The 17,328-nt window shown below is 42.1% G+C and overlaps 1 protein-coding gene across 5 annotated transcripts in view; it reads left to right on the forward strand.

The window, feature by feature from the left end:
* The window catches only part of TRMT11 (tRNA methyltransferase 11), a 104,018-nt gene that overhangs the window by 64,475 nt on the left and 22,215 nt on the right, over window positions 1-17,328 (forward strand). For 3 of the 5 annotated variants that reach the window (XR_014786681.1, XR_014786682.1, XR_014786683.1), the window contains exon 19: window positions 4,579-4,680. The exons of the other annotated variants lie outside the window; for them this stretch is intronic. The gene's annotated coding sequence lies outside the window, so the exon portion shown is untranslated. The remainder of the gene's footprint in view (window positions 1-4,578; window positions 4,681-17,328) is intronic. 5 annotated transcript variants of the gene reach the window in all.

The raw sequence follows: 17,328 nt of genomic DNA on the forward strand, positions 1-17,328 counted from the left end.
AAAAAGGTGCAAGAACCACAAGCTGTTCCTGTAAACTTCTTTCTTTTGCAAAGTCAAAATGACCCTGCTATCTAATAATAACTTCCTGAAATTTACTGTGGCTCAAACCTGGCCAATAGAACCAATCTTTGATCAGTCCTATAGAACCAATCTTTGGCTCTCTTAGCTTCCCCCCACCCTTGCCTTATACATATCTATGCTGCTCTTATATGTAAGCAAAACAGAGGCTCATATAACCCTCTGCCTTAAATAAGCTAGGTTACAATGCCTTTCAAACTTCTTACAGTCTGAGGCCCTGCTCTAGATTGTAGAGCCCTATGTCCTACCACCAAATAATGTTAGGTTGGTATGGAATGGGACAGGGCTTTTCCTGTGGTGGCACTCTGGGCATTTCTACACCAGCCTAAAATCCTGCATTTAAAACGGGCTTTGCTTCGGTTTTAAATGCAAGATCACAACTGACTGCCTTTACACACGCTCCCTTCCCACCCCCCCTTCTCCCTGTATCTGAGTTTTCCATTATCTTTCATTGATCTCGCTCCTCTTCTTCCCGCTTTTCCTCTTTTCATGGAGGGAACTCAAGTGGAACACGACAGGATAATTTGATAGCTCATTATCTGCAATGTATTTAAAAACAGAACAAAGGGCATTTAGTGCAGGAGGGTCACAGCAGGGTCACTGCATCATGTAAAGAGCCTGCAAACTTCCATGAAGGAGCAATCTCAATCGCAGGATAAAAGCCCAGTGTGAAGAAGCCCTCTATCTGTTGAACTCCCTTTCCAGGGGTATTTGATTGCCTCCCTCACTGCTAGCCTTTTGGCAAACAATGAAGATGTTTTTTCTTGTCTTAGCTTTCCATGACTGTTTATGAGTTGATTACTACTCTTACTCCTAATAGTTTTGCTCCGCTTTTAAGCCTTTTAAGTTCTGTGGATAGTAGTGTTTTAAAATGTTGTATTGCACACTACATTGAGAGTTTTTGACTAAAAGCTGGTATAGGAATACGTCTAGTAAATAAAATAATAAGGACATTGTGCCTTAAGCTGCAATCCTAAATAGACTTAACAGGGAATAAATCACACACTGAATACAGTGGGATTTACCTACTAGTAAACAGCACTATTAATTACTGTATTTGTTATATATACACACACACACACACACACGCATATGCATGCTACCTTCTAGGACAAAGTCTTCCCAAGGCTGCTTCCATAACAAATAGAAAGACAACATACATTAAAAAGTCACAACATCATAAATACATATGCCAAATTATCATTAAAGAAAAAAAATCCAATAATTACACAAAATAACCATAGCAATAAAAATAATGTCAAACCAGCATAATACATCAAAACCAGCTAAAATATTCAACACACTTTCAGCACCAGTTCATGCCAATAGTACCGCATCTTTTTCAGAAAAAGGGACCTGAAATAGATGGCCCTTTAAAGCCTGCTTAAAGCCTGTAATGATGGGGCCATACTATCTCTTCTAAAAGCGAATTATGCAACTGTGGGGTCACCACCAAGAAGACCCTATCCCTTATCCTATCCAGTGATTTCAAACATCAGTATTTATTTTCTGCTAAATTCCATTGTACCACTCCGTTGTACCAACTCCATCTGCTACGGCAGCTGCGCCCCTACCTTCCCGACCATCTGCTCCCATCGGTAGTACATGCCCTGGTCTCCTCTCATCTAGACTACTGTAATGCGCTCTACGTGGGGTTACCCTTGAAGATGGTTCGGAAGCTGCAGCTGGTGCAGAACGTGGCAGCTCACCTGATTAAAGGCAGCCGCCGGTGTGATCACATCACTCTGGTGCTGAAGGAGTTGCACTGGTTACCAGTTGTTTCCTGGGCCAAATTCAAGGTGTTGGTTTTGACCTTTAAAACCCTATGTGGTTCCGGCACAGCCTATCTCAAGGAGCGCCTCAGCAACACCAGACAGGCTGCTTAACAAGATCAGCCTCGGATGGCCTTCTCTCTGTCCCATCAGCCAGGACAGCTAGCCAGGGCATTCTCTGTGGTGGCCCCCGCTCTGTGGAACTCCCTCCCTAGGAAACTCCACCATGCCCCCTCTTTAATGAGCTTCTGCCACACACTGAAAACTTGGTTATTCAGGCAGGCATTTGGGGTGGGTTAGCGTATTTTTAAATAATGTTTTAATGTATAATTTTACTGTTTTAAATTGTACCATTGTACATCGTCCAGAGTGGCTGGGTTACTGGCCAGATGGGCGATTACGAAATCTAATAAATAATAAAATTTTTGTCCATATATATATATATACATACACACACACACACACACATTCTATGATCTTCAAGACCCAAATAAATTTAAAATTTCTTGTAAGTAAACTCATCAGATTGTGGAAATATTAAATTTGGAAAACACTACCCCCCTACAATATGTTAACAAAAGCAGGCAATATTTTGCAATCATGAAGGCATTAGTGACAGGCTTCTGACAAATTTCTCTTAAGGATGCTTTTGATGTAGACTATCACATCTCAAGAGTTCTACATCTGCCATGGATTTAGGGTTCTGCCTTGGAAAAATCGCTAAACTCTCCGTCTCAATTTCCCATTCGTAAAAAGGGACAATATCTTGGCTTCTTTCCAGTGGAAGAAACAGCATCCGCATGGTGAAAGTAAAGCACAGACTAGCTCTTTGACACAGATGGTGGAAATGGACAATTGGGAGTTATGTAGTAGCCACTATAAAGCTTAGCATGTGGCAGCTGTAACTGTAGGAGGTGATTGTCTGTAGCCTCCTGTCTCCATCCCAGCATGGAGCTGTGCGTAGTGGTGACAATAATGCTTGCGTACTGCATCTTTATAGGCCCCAAGCAACCACTTTTCCCACATGATAAACTTTTAAGTTGTACCACACCGTCCCTATTCATTTGTTTGCAACCAGGGAGTGGCGAAAGTGAAGTATTAACAAAAAGGCAATCTGTGAATTTTAGGGCAGTCAATGAGTCAGCTTGAATTGTTTAATTCCCTTTTAACAGATGAACAAACGATACTGCAATACACTTTTATATTACTAAAACCTTTATGAGGGCACCATGTATTTATTTATTTCTATACTGCCCAATATCTGAAGCTCTCTCTATGCCTTTAAGAAAACTTTCAGTAAGATCAATTCAATTTGCAATTGTAATTTGCAAAGTGTGTGTTGTAATGAAGAAGGAAATAAAATAAACTGTGCCCTTAATTTGCCACCCCATTAATTAAAAGTGTCGGTTACTGAATAACTGAAAGTGCAATCCTATACCTGTCTACTCAGAAGTAAGCCCCATTGAGTCAATGGGATTTATTCCCAGGTAAATATTATACAATTGCAGCCTATGGCTCCATATCCTATGCATCCTATGCATATTTACTTGGGAGTAACCCTTATTGAATTCGGTGGGAGTTACATCTCAAGCTGAAATCCTATGCATATTTACTTGACAGCATGTCTCACTGAATGAACACAGCAGGACTTACTTTTAAGTGAACATGCAGAGGATTGGGCTGCATTGCTGCAACCCTGTACACCCTTACACAGGAGTAAATGTACCTTAACTTGAACTGCGCAGCTTTATTTGTATCTGCTAATTACAGTTTGCATGGAGTACTGAATATATCTGAGTACTGCCATGCTAAGGTCTGATTTGAGAATATAAATGTCAGCACTTTGGCCACATATTAAAAAAATATGTCTGAATTTGCCTGGCTCCCTGGTGCATCAGAGAGCTAGGAGAGACAACGAAAAACAATTTTTCAAGGAGTTGGGGTGAACTCTTAACTCTGTTTCAGTTGCTGCTGTCATCACATCATGATCTTGCAGCAAAGGGCACTGCCTCTGAGAACAACAGTCAACGTATCTTGGAGGGTCTGATTGTTTTCTTTGTAGGAAAGATAGGAATGGTCCAAGACGCAGAATTAATATATTACCCCGCTCCACTTTTGTAGACTATAATTTTTGCAGCAGTGATAACGCTTAACAATGTTTGAAGGCTCAGAACTCACAAAGTACAGAATTTATCTCAAATAACCACAAACATTCCAGCAAGCACACCCAGTTCTTATTCTGTCCTGTACATCTTGTCTGCTTGTAACAGATCCACACTTTAAGGTCTTGAGAGTATTCTTCTGATAATGTTTGCATTTGTCAGTTGGGGTTTATACATGCGATCAGTCAAAGTGTACCGTCACCATATTTTAGTCTTTGCAGGGTCATCCTGATTCAAAGGCAACACTGCAGTCTCCAATGTCCATGCCCAAGGAAATCAATGGGCTTAGCCATTCTTAACTCTTTATTGGCTTTTGCCTTGTAGAAGACTAGTTGCAGCAGGGATCATGTTACCTGTTTTGTTCGTTTTAAGTAGTGCTGTGCCGAAAATTTCAGGAGAAGAACATTTCAGAGACATTCTCATGGGTGGAGTTTGGGGTTCTGGTGCTTCCCTGACTTATGAGTCACCGAGGCGCTGCCCTCCTGCAGTGTCCCAACTTCCTGTATTTCAATTAAAACCCAGGGGAAGACACCATGAGATAACTCCTCTCCATGGGGCTTTTTCAGATCAGGAAGCACAGGCAGCCAGGGAGGCTGCAGACAGTGTGATGGAGAGATGTGTAATAGAAAGAAAAAACAGAGTACCCTCAGCCATCTCACAGCGATAAGGTAAGCTCACAAACACCATCAAAATAAATTCTAAAGAGCCCTGAGAACAAGGCAGAAAAATGGAAGCCTCTTTCATGGGGGGAAGAAAACATTCCGTAAATTGGAGGGCAGATTTTGGCACTGCACTAGCTCCACCTTTTCTCCAGGACTGACACAACACTGTCCCCCTTGCAACTGCTACTGGCCTTCCAGGGAAGTGGCAGTAATATAAGCATTTGCTTGTGAGACAAGATGTATCCACAATCACCCCACAGAAATTAAATATTATGGAGACCCTGGGGAAGGAGCTGAACCCTGAAGAATGACAACAGGAGTGGAATCAAAATGTCTCAGGGGAGATTTTTCAGAGAAAAAATCTCCCCTGCCCCCAGAAATAGAAGACCACTTTGCAGAATTTTCTCCTGAGTGTGTGTCTGTCTGTCTTTCTTTCTGTGGTGGCCATGTCCGTCTGTCCGTCCCCCCAGTACCCCAGAATGATCCTAGGTATGGGGCACTGTGGAAGATGCAAAATAGGGGCCAGGCTGCCAACACAGTTGGTGTTGTTGCCACTTGGAGTGGCTGCAAGAAAAATAAAAACCCTTAGGAAAAAAAGGAAGTTGTGCCACCACTGCTAATGATGAGCTCCACCTCTGAGAAATGGTTGGAGATTTTTTCCTCCCTCTGGAGGAATTCAGTGAAATGTTTTCCCCAGTTTCTTTGCCCACAAATAGGGTGGAGACATTCAAAGGCCATTTGCACACAGCTATAATTTTAAGAAAGCAGGGGTCCGTCCATTGGAAAAAGAGAGTGCGCATCCTCCAAAGAACTATAGGTAAACAACAAAAATTGATAGCTTTTTAAATGGCAGAGGATCACTAAGGATTGGGCAGTTTGACATGGAACCCAAATAATAACTTACTTGTTTTTGAATGGATCAGCATCCCTGCTTTTGAACATCCATATAAAGCTCTTTTGTAGGAAAATGGCTATTTGAATTTGAATGGCTAAACCCTCCCTCAGACATTTAATTTGAACTCTCTGGAGTTAGCATGTTTTCAGGCATTTCTGAATGGATTCTGTCATGGCTGGCACCAGAGGTTGCCTCGGCTGGGTAAGTGCTGGAGTCAGAGGCATGAACTGATTTTGCAATACTGTTTTCACTTTGTGCAGGGCTCCTGGGAAGTTCAGAAAGATCATAGTCTCTGAAGACAGGGCCAGCATCAGCACCCAGCACCCACAGGCAAATGCTTAGGTTTGTCCTGGCAGACCCCACTGGTGGCAATGCCCCCACACCACTTGAGTCCTCCAGCTTGTCCATCCCACTCATCATGGGCTTACCTGGTGGCAGTGGCTGGATCTGGAAAGCCATCCACCACATTAAAATTCCCAGAATGCCCCAGAGTACTCAACACAGCCATGCTACATTGGGTACTCCAGAGTACTGTGGGAACTTGAACGTGATGGTGGCTTCCCGGGCATAGCCTGTCTGCCTCTGGGGGCGGGGGCACCGGCAGCCACAACCAGGTGCCCCTTCAAACCTACTGCTTGCCTTGTTTCTAGGAAATCCAGTGCAAATTAAATCACCCCTCTCCCAATTCCTGGGAATAAGGCAGAGCGGAAAGTTGTCGCACAGGATTCCCAAGAGACTTGTACTGGTTGTGACCTTCCCTAGAACTCGGCACAAAGTGGGAACACCGACTGCTTTGTTCATCTCCTCTGTGGAGAGGTAGTGCAATCTCCAGCCTGTCGTGCTTGGCATTTGGGAAGATGGTGGCTCCCTGTTTGGCAGCTGTAAAGAAGTTCAGTTCCCTGCTAAGGATGAGAGGGAAGGGGCTGAAAATGAAATGGCCAGTAATGTCCTTATACCAAGCTATGGTGCAGCCACACTTGGAAGGCTGTGCACAGTTCTGGCTGCTGCATTGCAAAAAGGTTACTGTAGAGCTGGAAAGGTGTAAAATCATCCAAAATGATCAGGGAACTGGAACACATTTCCTAAGAGGCACATGGCGGGCTTTTTAGTCTAGGGAAAAAAGGCAAAGTCATCAAATATGTATTGTGCAGCTGGCCCTGTCTTTTTAATTTTTTTAATTCACAAGGAAGGGTGTGTAGCCCTGATCCAGATCAGGACCATCACATTCATGGAGCTGAGATTTAAGCCTTCCCCCAGTTGCTTGTTTTTCAGATTCATACCCACACTCTGAGAGCTCAAAAAGAAAAAGGAAAAAAAGGCCTCCCTTGGGTAATTTAAAATATAGAACAACTATATGACAAGTTCAAATCTCTCTCTCTCTCTCTCTCTCTCTCTCTCTCTCTCTCTCTCTCACACACACACACACACACACTCACACACACACACACACACACACACACACGCTAACTGCCTTCTCCCTAACTGACAAGTCCCAACTGCCAGGGAGGCTGTGTTCTTCTGTCCTGCCGTCTGTCAGTGATGGGGACCTTCTCTTGATAAACAGCTGCTCAGGCCCAGTTGTCAAGCTTGTCTGATCACTATGTTACACAACCATTGCTTTCTGCAAAGAACATACCCTCACTCTTGAAAGGATACAGTACACACACACACTTGTGAGTGGGTCCCATTGAACTCAGCAGGGCTTACTCCTGAGTAGATATGCATAGGATCACACTGCAAGAATGCAAGGGAATGCATTTTCTTGTGATGCCAATGGAGAAGTGCTTGTAGTTGGCAAAAGCAATTTCTGTCTGTCTTCTGAAAACATATGAAGATCTTTTATTTTGTGCTTCTGCATGAATACAAGCTTCTCTTCAGAACAGGTTATTTTATTTCAGGCTGTTTTCCATTGTGGTCTTATGTTAAGGCAGAGATTAAAAGCCACCAAAGTCATATGGATAACTGCAGAATACACTTTCTAAGTGGAAAATAAATTAACTTTAAAAGTTAATAGGCATTTTCTCAACAAGTTATAAGGATTATTAGGATTTCCACAATTGCATTTTGGAACAGGAGTTCCTATGGCACTCTCTGAGTTCACTCTGACATGCATTTTTTTTTTTTAATCTGTTTTCAAATGGTATTCCATTCAAAGAATCCCTGCTGGTCTTTTTGTTGTCGAAAATTAGGGCTCATAATGAGATTTCTTAAATTCTGAACAATTGAAACATTCCATGGACAGAGTGTGCTCTTTGATGAAATCACTCCTTTGTGCTTGTATACTGTATGAGCTTTTTCAGCATGAGGAGGATTTATGTCTTCAAACTACTCACCAGGGTTTTTAGTGAATACAGTTTGCTAGCAAATTTGTATGAGCCAAATACATTTCATTTTCAATGCAATTATGGATACTAAAGCCGATGAGGCTTTACTTTTCCGTTTTCTTTTGTTAAGCAGAGGAAATAAGAACTTATTCTAAATTTGGATTATAATGTCCTAGGAGGACTCACATTCCACTTGTATTCAGCAACAGCAGCAATGGGGAAATGTAATGAGTATAAAGTATTAGGAAGATGTGCCATACTGGAAAACTATCATGGTAGGCTTGATTACAATTGCCCTCTTTTCAAAGGGTCAGTAACTCTTAGGAATGTGCATCAGATTCGGACAAAGCCCAAAGCCTGAGCAGGCCACTTTGGTCCAGTCCTGTTGCTTCCTGAGGTGAAGCAGGCTTCCTTCCAAAGCAAACAGAATTGAAGTTGGAGTTGAATGAGGCTTCATTACTGACTTGTGTTTCAGAGACATAAGAGATGTGGAGACTTTATGTCGCCTGCAAATGGTGCCTTTTATTTTTGTTTCTCTAAACACTGGTTATAAGCAGGGGGGAGGGAGGAAATGAGGTTGAGTGACTGAGAGATCCATCTTCTAATCCTAGGGATGGACATTCTTCCAATGCTACCAACCTTCACTATGAAAGAAAAACCCCTTAAACGGGGCTTTCTATTATCATACCTATCTAGACACTGCACCTATCCTTCTGAAATGCTGCAAGTTTCCTGCCTGGGGACACTTCTATGACATGTGCCATTTTCATACAAACTGCCCCAAAAACCATGGGGGGAGGGAAGGGGAAGCAAATCAATTCTCCCCCATGCCAAATAGAAGACTCCCCTTCTACATGAACCACTGCACCTATCCTTCTGAAACCTTGCACATTTCTTACTTAGGCTGTCTTTCATTTTCAGAATAATGTCTACAAGGAACATAGGGGGATAAGTGTGTCATCTTTCGGAGACCCTCAAAATGTCAAGGCTGCTCCTGCACAACCCCCCCCCCCCATAAGCTATAATTCTGAAACTTGAGAGGTGTGACCAGCTCAGAAGGGGCAACTATCGCTGCAATTTTATCCAATTCAGCTAATAAATAAAGTTATCTTAGCTGGCATAGTGACCTACCACCTGAAGTACAATGCCTGGAGTACATTATGCTAGCCAGTACTCCATTTCCTCATAAATATTTCAATCAGAGTGCAACATTATGGGACAATTGTGTTACAGTGAAAAGTGTGTTGGGCTGGATGCTTGAGGCTTCATTCATCCCCAGTCAGCCATAGAACTTGCTGGGGTGCTTGGGCAAGCCTTTCTCTTCATTGAATAGTTTCAGTGAAGATGAATTGAGGAAATAATGAGAAAGTACTCGGGACACGGAAACATGCTTCTAAAGTGATAACCTTAGTGTAGGATGGACCTCTTGACCTATGACAGCTAGAATGTACTCTTCGGATGCAAATACATCCAAATCCTAAATGATGGGAACAGACAAGAGGGAGTGGCTTTTTCAATTGTTCATCTGAGTTTTCAAGGATCATCTGGCTGATCCCTGTTTGAAATTAAACACTATCCCTTTGTCAGATCCAGCAGCAAATCCATATGCTCTTATGAAGTATCTCATGTACCTTACTTGTTCTGGCACCAAGAAGAGGTCTTGGGACTTAGCTGGAACCAAAATTATATTAAAGGCATATTATTAAAAATAGCTGTATCAAAAAGAAATTCAGAGTTGAGGCCAACATGTTCTTTCTCCTAATTCTTCCACAAAAGGAGGATTATTCTAGAATGTAGTGTGATCATTAATACTGATTTTCCTGATTGGCTTGCGCCCAGCTTTTTGGTTCAATTCCGTGCTATTAAACTGTTCTGTATAGATCTTTTCCCACTGTTGACCATGTGCAACATGTGTGATGATCAGTGGGCCTCTAATAGTGAAATATCACTTTCTTAATGAAATTTCCATTCCAGCTCTTTGTTTTACTACTGAAATTGAGGAGACGGCACACAAACACTTTCTGTACCAGTCATGTAAATAGCTGCATAAGCATTTTATCAGTTACTGTCAGGCCTGGTTCAAGTGCAGATTATTATTCACAATAACCTTTTCTCTCCCCCTGCAAATCTTTTGTTTTTCCATGTAGTCAGATCCCCACTGACAGAAAACGATTTTTTTCTCCAACTTGGAGAGTTTAATCAGATTTATCTAGAAAACTTGGATCAACATAAGGAAAGCGAACAAAGTCAGCAGCATGATTTAAGTAAGGAGACTAACAATTTGCAGTCACCGCTGGATGCTCATAAACCTTATTAATGTTTGGTGTTGGCAGGGTGGTGGCCATACCAAGGACCTATAAATAATATTCCAAAGAACATTTATATCTGCTCAGCTTTTCGTTATATGTCCTTAACACAGCTTAAATAACATGGGTAATACCTTCATCATGAGCAGGAAATGAAAAAGTTACCCCATACATGCTTTGTCTTTTAATCAAGTGCTATTTTCTGACTATTTAAAGTCTGATGATTTTATCATCTTTTTAAAAGATTTTATTTATTTAAAATGTATGCCTGCAAGTTCCACTTATTTTTCCTAGCTTTCAGTTAGCCATACGTTCTTTAAATGGGATTAAACCACATGATAACTTCACAATTCCCATCTCACTTCTCTTCTCTTCAAAATAAGCTTCTATGTGGTAGATCAACTCCCTTCCTATTTGGTAGGAAGCGTAACAATGGGATATATGCTAGATGTGTTCATGCAGCCTTTGACGCCTTCCTGGAGCTCGCACATAGGCATTTACTCAAAAAGAACTCCTAGAGAAATGGACAACACAGCTGAATCACACAATCAGGGATTATGGACTATTTAATTATTATATTAATTTGTATTGCCAGTCAATGCTACATTTTGCTTTTACAACATCCTGCCTTCAATTTTGTTTTGTAACTTTTTTCTACGTTCTTTTCTCTTTGGAATATTGTTGGCCACCGTATTTCCTGGCTAATTCCTACCCCAAATATAATGTAATTAATCTCTCTGAAAAGATAGCGATACAGAATTTGAGCTCTAAGATCAACAAGTTAAAGATGCAGGAATTGTAAAGGCTGTTTGGGGAAGGGATGGCCCATGGTGTCATACCTTTCAATTGTATCTACTAGAGTAGGCTAGATTCATTACATCTGAAAAGTGACTGCTGCCAAAAACATCATTATTGTATTATGAGTTTCCTTTACTCTTGCAAGTGGCAGCCATTGATACTGGAGTGAAGAAGCTGGAACTCTCCAACATGATGACACATCACACTTTTTGCATTGCTAATCATTCCAGGGGAGAGATGAGGATGAGACGTTGGCCCTCACTTTCAGTTGAAAGCACATGTCACCTGCAAATATCTAGTCTGCCCAGAAATTGTGTGCTCCTGCTAGGCCTCACCAAAACCACTAATAGCATAGCAGACATGACATGAACTAAAATGGATGACAGCAATGGAAAACCCCAGCTCGATGAGAGATGCTTGGAATTTTTCTGAATCTTAGTGACAGTCAGTGTGATACCTTGACAAATTAGTTGAGGATAAAGACAGGGCAATAAAGACGTACACCTGCAATTTATAGCACATTCATTATTCGCCATTCACAGAAGTTTGCAGGTTCATTACATGACATCGTAATCCTCTAGTGATTTCCCCACCATTTCCCCCTGCCTATCTCATGTTATCCCAAACAGAAAAAAATGCACTACTTTTTCAGCTAGCGCTACAGGAGTGTCATGACCCCTCCATGTATTTCTCCCATAGTGTGAAGAAACTGCTGTGTGTGTGCAGCTGTGAGCAGTTGTTTTTGTTTGTTGGGGGTGCAGTCATGATGAGGATGGCAATGAAGTTGGGGTGGTGGGCGTGTGAGCATACTGACCTGTCAGCTTGCTGCCATGCCACGACTAAATGCAATGCACCGACTTTTTGCTCCCGACTTGGGCTGCTTACTCCACAACACAGAATGGTCAGCATGCCAGCATTCTAGCAGTTCATCAGGAAGCTGGTGCCTGCAGGAGCAGGGTTCAGGCAGTTTGATGGAAGTTGCTGTCCACCCGCATTGCGTGTCGATTGCAACCAAACCGCCAGTAATCTGCGAGGGGAAGGAAAGGGGCAAGAACTAGGGAGGAAATTTCATGATGTGTGTGCAATGGCTTTTCGCAGAAAAGTAGCCACCCTGTGAAAAGGTAAGGAACAGAATATAATGAGATAGAAACAACTGTGTAAAGGAGCTTGATCTAATCCCACGATGAAACTGGCTGGAGAAAGCCCCAGTGCTGATGTGGATTTCTGCCCCCATGTGATGAACCCCTTGATGAGGATTAAATAAACCTAATAAGATACTAACAAGCTCACAGAGAATGTGGAAGCTGTGCATTTCTCTGCATCTTAGGAACTCTTCCTTTGTATTCTGACCTTCCTTTTTTAATTTAATGATGCCTCAGAACAACCAATATTTTACACATTTTGTTTCATTATTTGTCACTAAATTTTGTGCATTTAGCCCCATTGTGAAAGCTGTTTTGCCTAAATCATTGCTAATGGGCCCATGAACAGAGAGGTGTTCCTTTGGATTGCTGCTTTGTTCTTTTCAGAGTTTCTCCAAGTAGAATATGTGAACATTTAAATGAATGCTATTATTTTCATCACTAATAGATAATATTCCTAGCTTATTTGAGGGCATTGCAATTATTGTCCACTTATTAGAGACAGAATATAATCTTCAAACAACATACAGTGATCCAGGGGTTTGCGTATGCAGTTGAGCACCTATATATCTCTTCTTCACATAAGCATCTCCAAAGAAATGTGTGGATTAGAGTCTTCCATTAAAATGACGGGAAGCTATTCTAGGAGGAGGTGGGGGGAATCTCTGTGTGTTCCTCGGAGCTCCTCAGTACAGACTGCTGCATCAGGGCACTTAAGTTTGAAAGCAATACATGCCACAAGGGAGGGGGGAGGAACAGGAAGTACATTTCTTACTGATAATACTAAATTGGGACAGATTGTGAGTACTTTGGAAGATCATAGTACAAAATTCAATATGATCTCAACAAATTAAGGCAGGGGAGGGGGGAACCCCGGCAAAGGCAAATAGGATGAAATGTATAATTAAGAAAATGCAATGGATGATATCCAAGTTGTGTGAGTGGACTTGCCTTTCCTCTCCTTCCCGCTGGGATTTGGGGGAGCACTATGGCTGCAGGGGAAGGGGGAATCAATTCCACTGATGGATGCTGTTCCATCAGGGAAGATGCTAGTTGGATAGCACCCACTTGGGGAACAACCACCAAAGGTCTGATTATTTCATGAGGTATGTCTGCTTAGCAAATAACACTAACAAGGACCTTGGAGAGTCAGAATTAACATCAATCTGCAAAGTTGTGCCATTGCATAGAAATTAATTGCCATATTGGCTTGCATTAACAGAGGCATTACAGGAAGATATGGGAGGTACTTCTCTCAGGCTGCAATCCTAAACACACTTATTAGCTAGTATGCCGCACTGAAAACAGTGGGACTTGCCACTCTATGTGGCACTACTGAAGTCTTTGGTGGAGAAGTTCTCATCGCTGGAAAATCTGAAAACAACCCAAAGGGGAGCAACAACATTATCAGTGGAATGGAGAATATGACACATAACGGAATGCTATAATAGCTGGGCTAACTTCATTTGGCTTAGAGAAGGAACAACAGCAATGGGACTTTATAACAATTCTACTATGGACAAGACAAGAAAGAATAGGCTCCAGCTGCAACTGAAAAGATTAAGGCTTGACACCACGAAAAATATTCTAGTTGTAAAAGTAGTGGAGTTATGAAACAGGCTGCCTAGAGTTGTGGTAGAAAACCTGTCACTGGAAGTATTCAACAGCAGGCTATAGATTAGTTTAGATGGCTACAATCCTTGAGGCTGGCGGACTGACTGACTAGTCCCTTGAAATCCAATTGCAGTTCTATATACAGGAGCAGTCATCAGCAAAGATGAAGGTTCATAATCTATACATACAGAGACGAAAGTTTACAATCCATACATACAGGTGGGGTCCCTGCTTCTAATGAGGGTTTTGATTTTATAACTCATAAGGTCCTTCAAACTCTAGGTCTTTATGATTCTATGGGAGTGAGCGGTAGCATAGTATTTTGATTGAATTGGTTGGCTTTTTACATGACTGGATCTTCCAAAACTCAAGGCATCTCAAATTAGGCAATTCAAAAATGCAGGCAATCCAAATCGGTGGTCAAGGATTTGCTTAAGGCTATGCAGCAAGTCACGTTAAGGTTTAAGAGTTTCTTATTCTTTGTTTTATGCCCTTTTGTTTAAGCCATGTTGATTGACTGGTTTGGACTCAAATTAAAGTCAACTGTCAAGTGTGATACTCATGCCATATGTTGAAAACATCACAACAAATCTATTCGCTGAATATAAAAAAAATCACCACACATGGGAACAATAACCTCTCCTTGAAAACCACATAACAATTTTGATCTAAAGCCACCATGCTCCATTAATAATGCACCCATTTTGTAAATAGACACCATCATTTCTGTGAGTGGGTAGAAGGAACTGGAATATATAAGAACATTTTAAAAACATGAAACATGCTAACTTTCAAATTTAACAACACCCCTTTTTGGAGATCTTGTGCCAAATTTCAGCTCTGAGATAAATGTCCATGGCAATATCATCTGAGCCTCTAAAAAGATAGGTCTATAAGAGACTGGCATCCCCCACCAACCCAAGAAGGAACTTGTTGTTGTTCAGTCATGTCCGACTCTTCGTGACCCCATGGACCATAGCATGCCAGGCCTTCCTGTCCTGCGCTCTCTCCCGGAGTGTGCTCAAGTTCATATTCATTGCAAGAAGGAACTACTGAATATCATATAATTAAGAGTCTGAATTTTTTCTTCTGAGTAGTCTTTTCTCAATGTAAGTTCACCTGACCACTTCCTCTCCCTCATATCAAGAGTTCTCTTTTCATCATTACTGCCTTTGCTATTGAAATTATTGTAATAAGCTGGGCTTCAGGAGTGTGTAGACCAGCATTGTGGAATTTGTTGCCCTCCAGATGTTGTTGGACTACAACTCCAGTCATCCCTAACCATTGGCCATGTTGGCTGAAGATGTTGGGAGTTGGAATGCAACACCATCTGGAAGGCCAATGGTTGCCTATCGCTGTTGTAGGCACTAGACACCATATCTGGAATAAGTTCAACCACTGCAGATAAAAGGACTGGAAGGAAGTAGTGTGTGTGTGTGGGGAGAATAGCAAAGGAGGGAGGTGGAGATTTTCTAGAAGCTAAAAAGAGTTCCTCTATAGCAGGGGTAGGCAACCTTTTTGGTCCTGCAGGCACATTTGGCAATTTGAGAAACTGTCATGGGCACCACAACAAAATGGCTGCCATGGGAGGTGGTGGTTAGTCACAGAGGTTAAGTAACCCACCCAAATGACTGTGTGCAAGACAGAGGTGGGGCTAGAGCCACAACACTCTAAACAACTCCTTTGAACCCACAGTTTTCAGTGCCTTTTTCTTTTTTCCCTTTCTTTCTCTTGGTGGCTGGCACACTGCAGAGGAAAGGAGCAGCCACATAACATCTTCATTTCCTAAGAATCTATCTGAGCCTCTTCATGTAGCCCAGAGGAATTCATGGGAAATAAAGATGGCAGCAGCTGGAAGCCCTCATTTTGCTTAGAAGTGACCCAGCTGCCAAAAATAAAATGTGCTAATTTAAAAAAACAAAAGCTGGGGGGTATCTTGGTGGATGCCAAGACAGATATCCAAGGGAACATTTGTGCTTATGGGCACCACATTGCCTACCTCTGCTCTACAGGTGTGGTCTTGATAGCTCACAATAAAGGATGTAATTCCAGAAGGTGGGGTTCTTTAGAGGGTTTTTTTTTTTTTTCATTTTTAAGGTCTCAGAAAGCTCTTCTGTTGTTGTTTTTTTGCCTCAGGAGACTAATACAGCATCATCCCTTCTGGAAATAAAATGATTTTGCAACTGAACTCCTACTAAGGGATACCAGGAATCTAACAGAAAGGAAGGACAGGAAGGTGGTACCCTACCACCTGTTCTGTTCACTAAATGGCAGGCTTGCAATCTGTATAACGAGTGCAGTTGTGCCTGAGGGTGTCTCTACACCAGCCTAACCCCCCCATTTAAAATGGAGCTTTCTGCTCCTGTTTTAAAAGCAGGATCATGACAGACTCGCTTTATTCATGCTTCCTTATCCCCCTTTCCCCCCTCCTTTCCCCCCTTAGCTGAGTCTTCCATATGTTTCACTATGCAGCAGCTAGATGGCGGTGTGGTCTAGCTCCACTTATTGCAAGTTTTCATCTTTTCACGAGGAAACTCAAACAGAACTCAAGCGCTGTGATTTGATAGCTCATTATCTCCAATCTTTTAAACATAGGAATAAAGGTCATTTAGTTAGGGAGATGCCCTGGTGGTTGATGATGTCACCTAAAGGGCCCTCAAACTTCCGTGAGTAACCAGTCTCAATAGCAGGATAAACTCCGTGTGGAGAAGCCCGGAGAAGATGAGATTGGGATTGAATGGGAGTGGGATCTGCATTTGTTACAATCTTAAGGTGGAAGGTAGGAGGAGACTGCAGAAATTAAAATTAGGTTCTATCAGGTATAGAGATGGTTTCAGGTTTCAATTGGGAAAAATAAACAATGGTTGATCATTCATACATATACATATATATATATATATATATATGATCCAGCTATTACTCAAAACTCATCCCCATTCTTAGGTATAGACAGAAAACAGAAGTAGAAGCTAGACAGTTTTTTATGTTAACAAAGTTGGAGATGCTGTCCTAGGTTTAAAAAGCCAATGGAAGCCCAACTGGGTAGCTTTACCTTGTAGTTGGAGAGGTTGAACCCTCTGAAAAGAAACTTGGGGGGTTTCTCCATAACAATGGAAGGAGAAGCCAATCGTGTCTTGCCTGGATTTTTCAAGGAACTGGCTTTGGTCTGTGTAGGGCTCCACAGCAAGTGTATCACAGTCGCTTCATGGAACATGCTTCTGGGTGGGGGCGCAGGTTGGAGTGAATGTCATGTGACTGGCAGGGACTGCTCAACCAATAAGAGAGGCTTCCCCCCCCCCCAGGCTCTCTCCCCTTTCTCCTTTGATAAAATCCTGGGAGGGTTCCTCCCCTGTATCCATAGAAATCATTCTCTTTCTTTCCCTCCCACTCCCGCCCCGGCAATTTTGAAAGGAACACCATGCTCTAGCTGCCCTACTGCAATCATTCAAAGCTTTGACATTAAGGCTCTCTAAATGCATTACTTTGATTCACGGGAATCTCAGGAGTGCGCAGTCCGGAAACAATCCTCATTGACCACAATGGGAGTTTCTCCCCAGTACACACACATATGTTTG

The sequence above is a fragment of the Heloderma suspectum genome, chromosome 1, assembly GCF_057233095.1.
Source record: "Heloderma suspectum isolate Gila_16-S chromosome 1, 16-S_ref, whole genome shotgun sequence".
Classification (NCBI taxonomy): Eukaryota; Metazoa; Chordata; class Lepidosauria; order Squamata; family Helodermatidae; genus Heloderma; species Heloderma suspectum.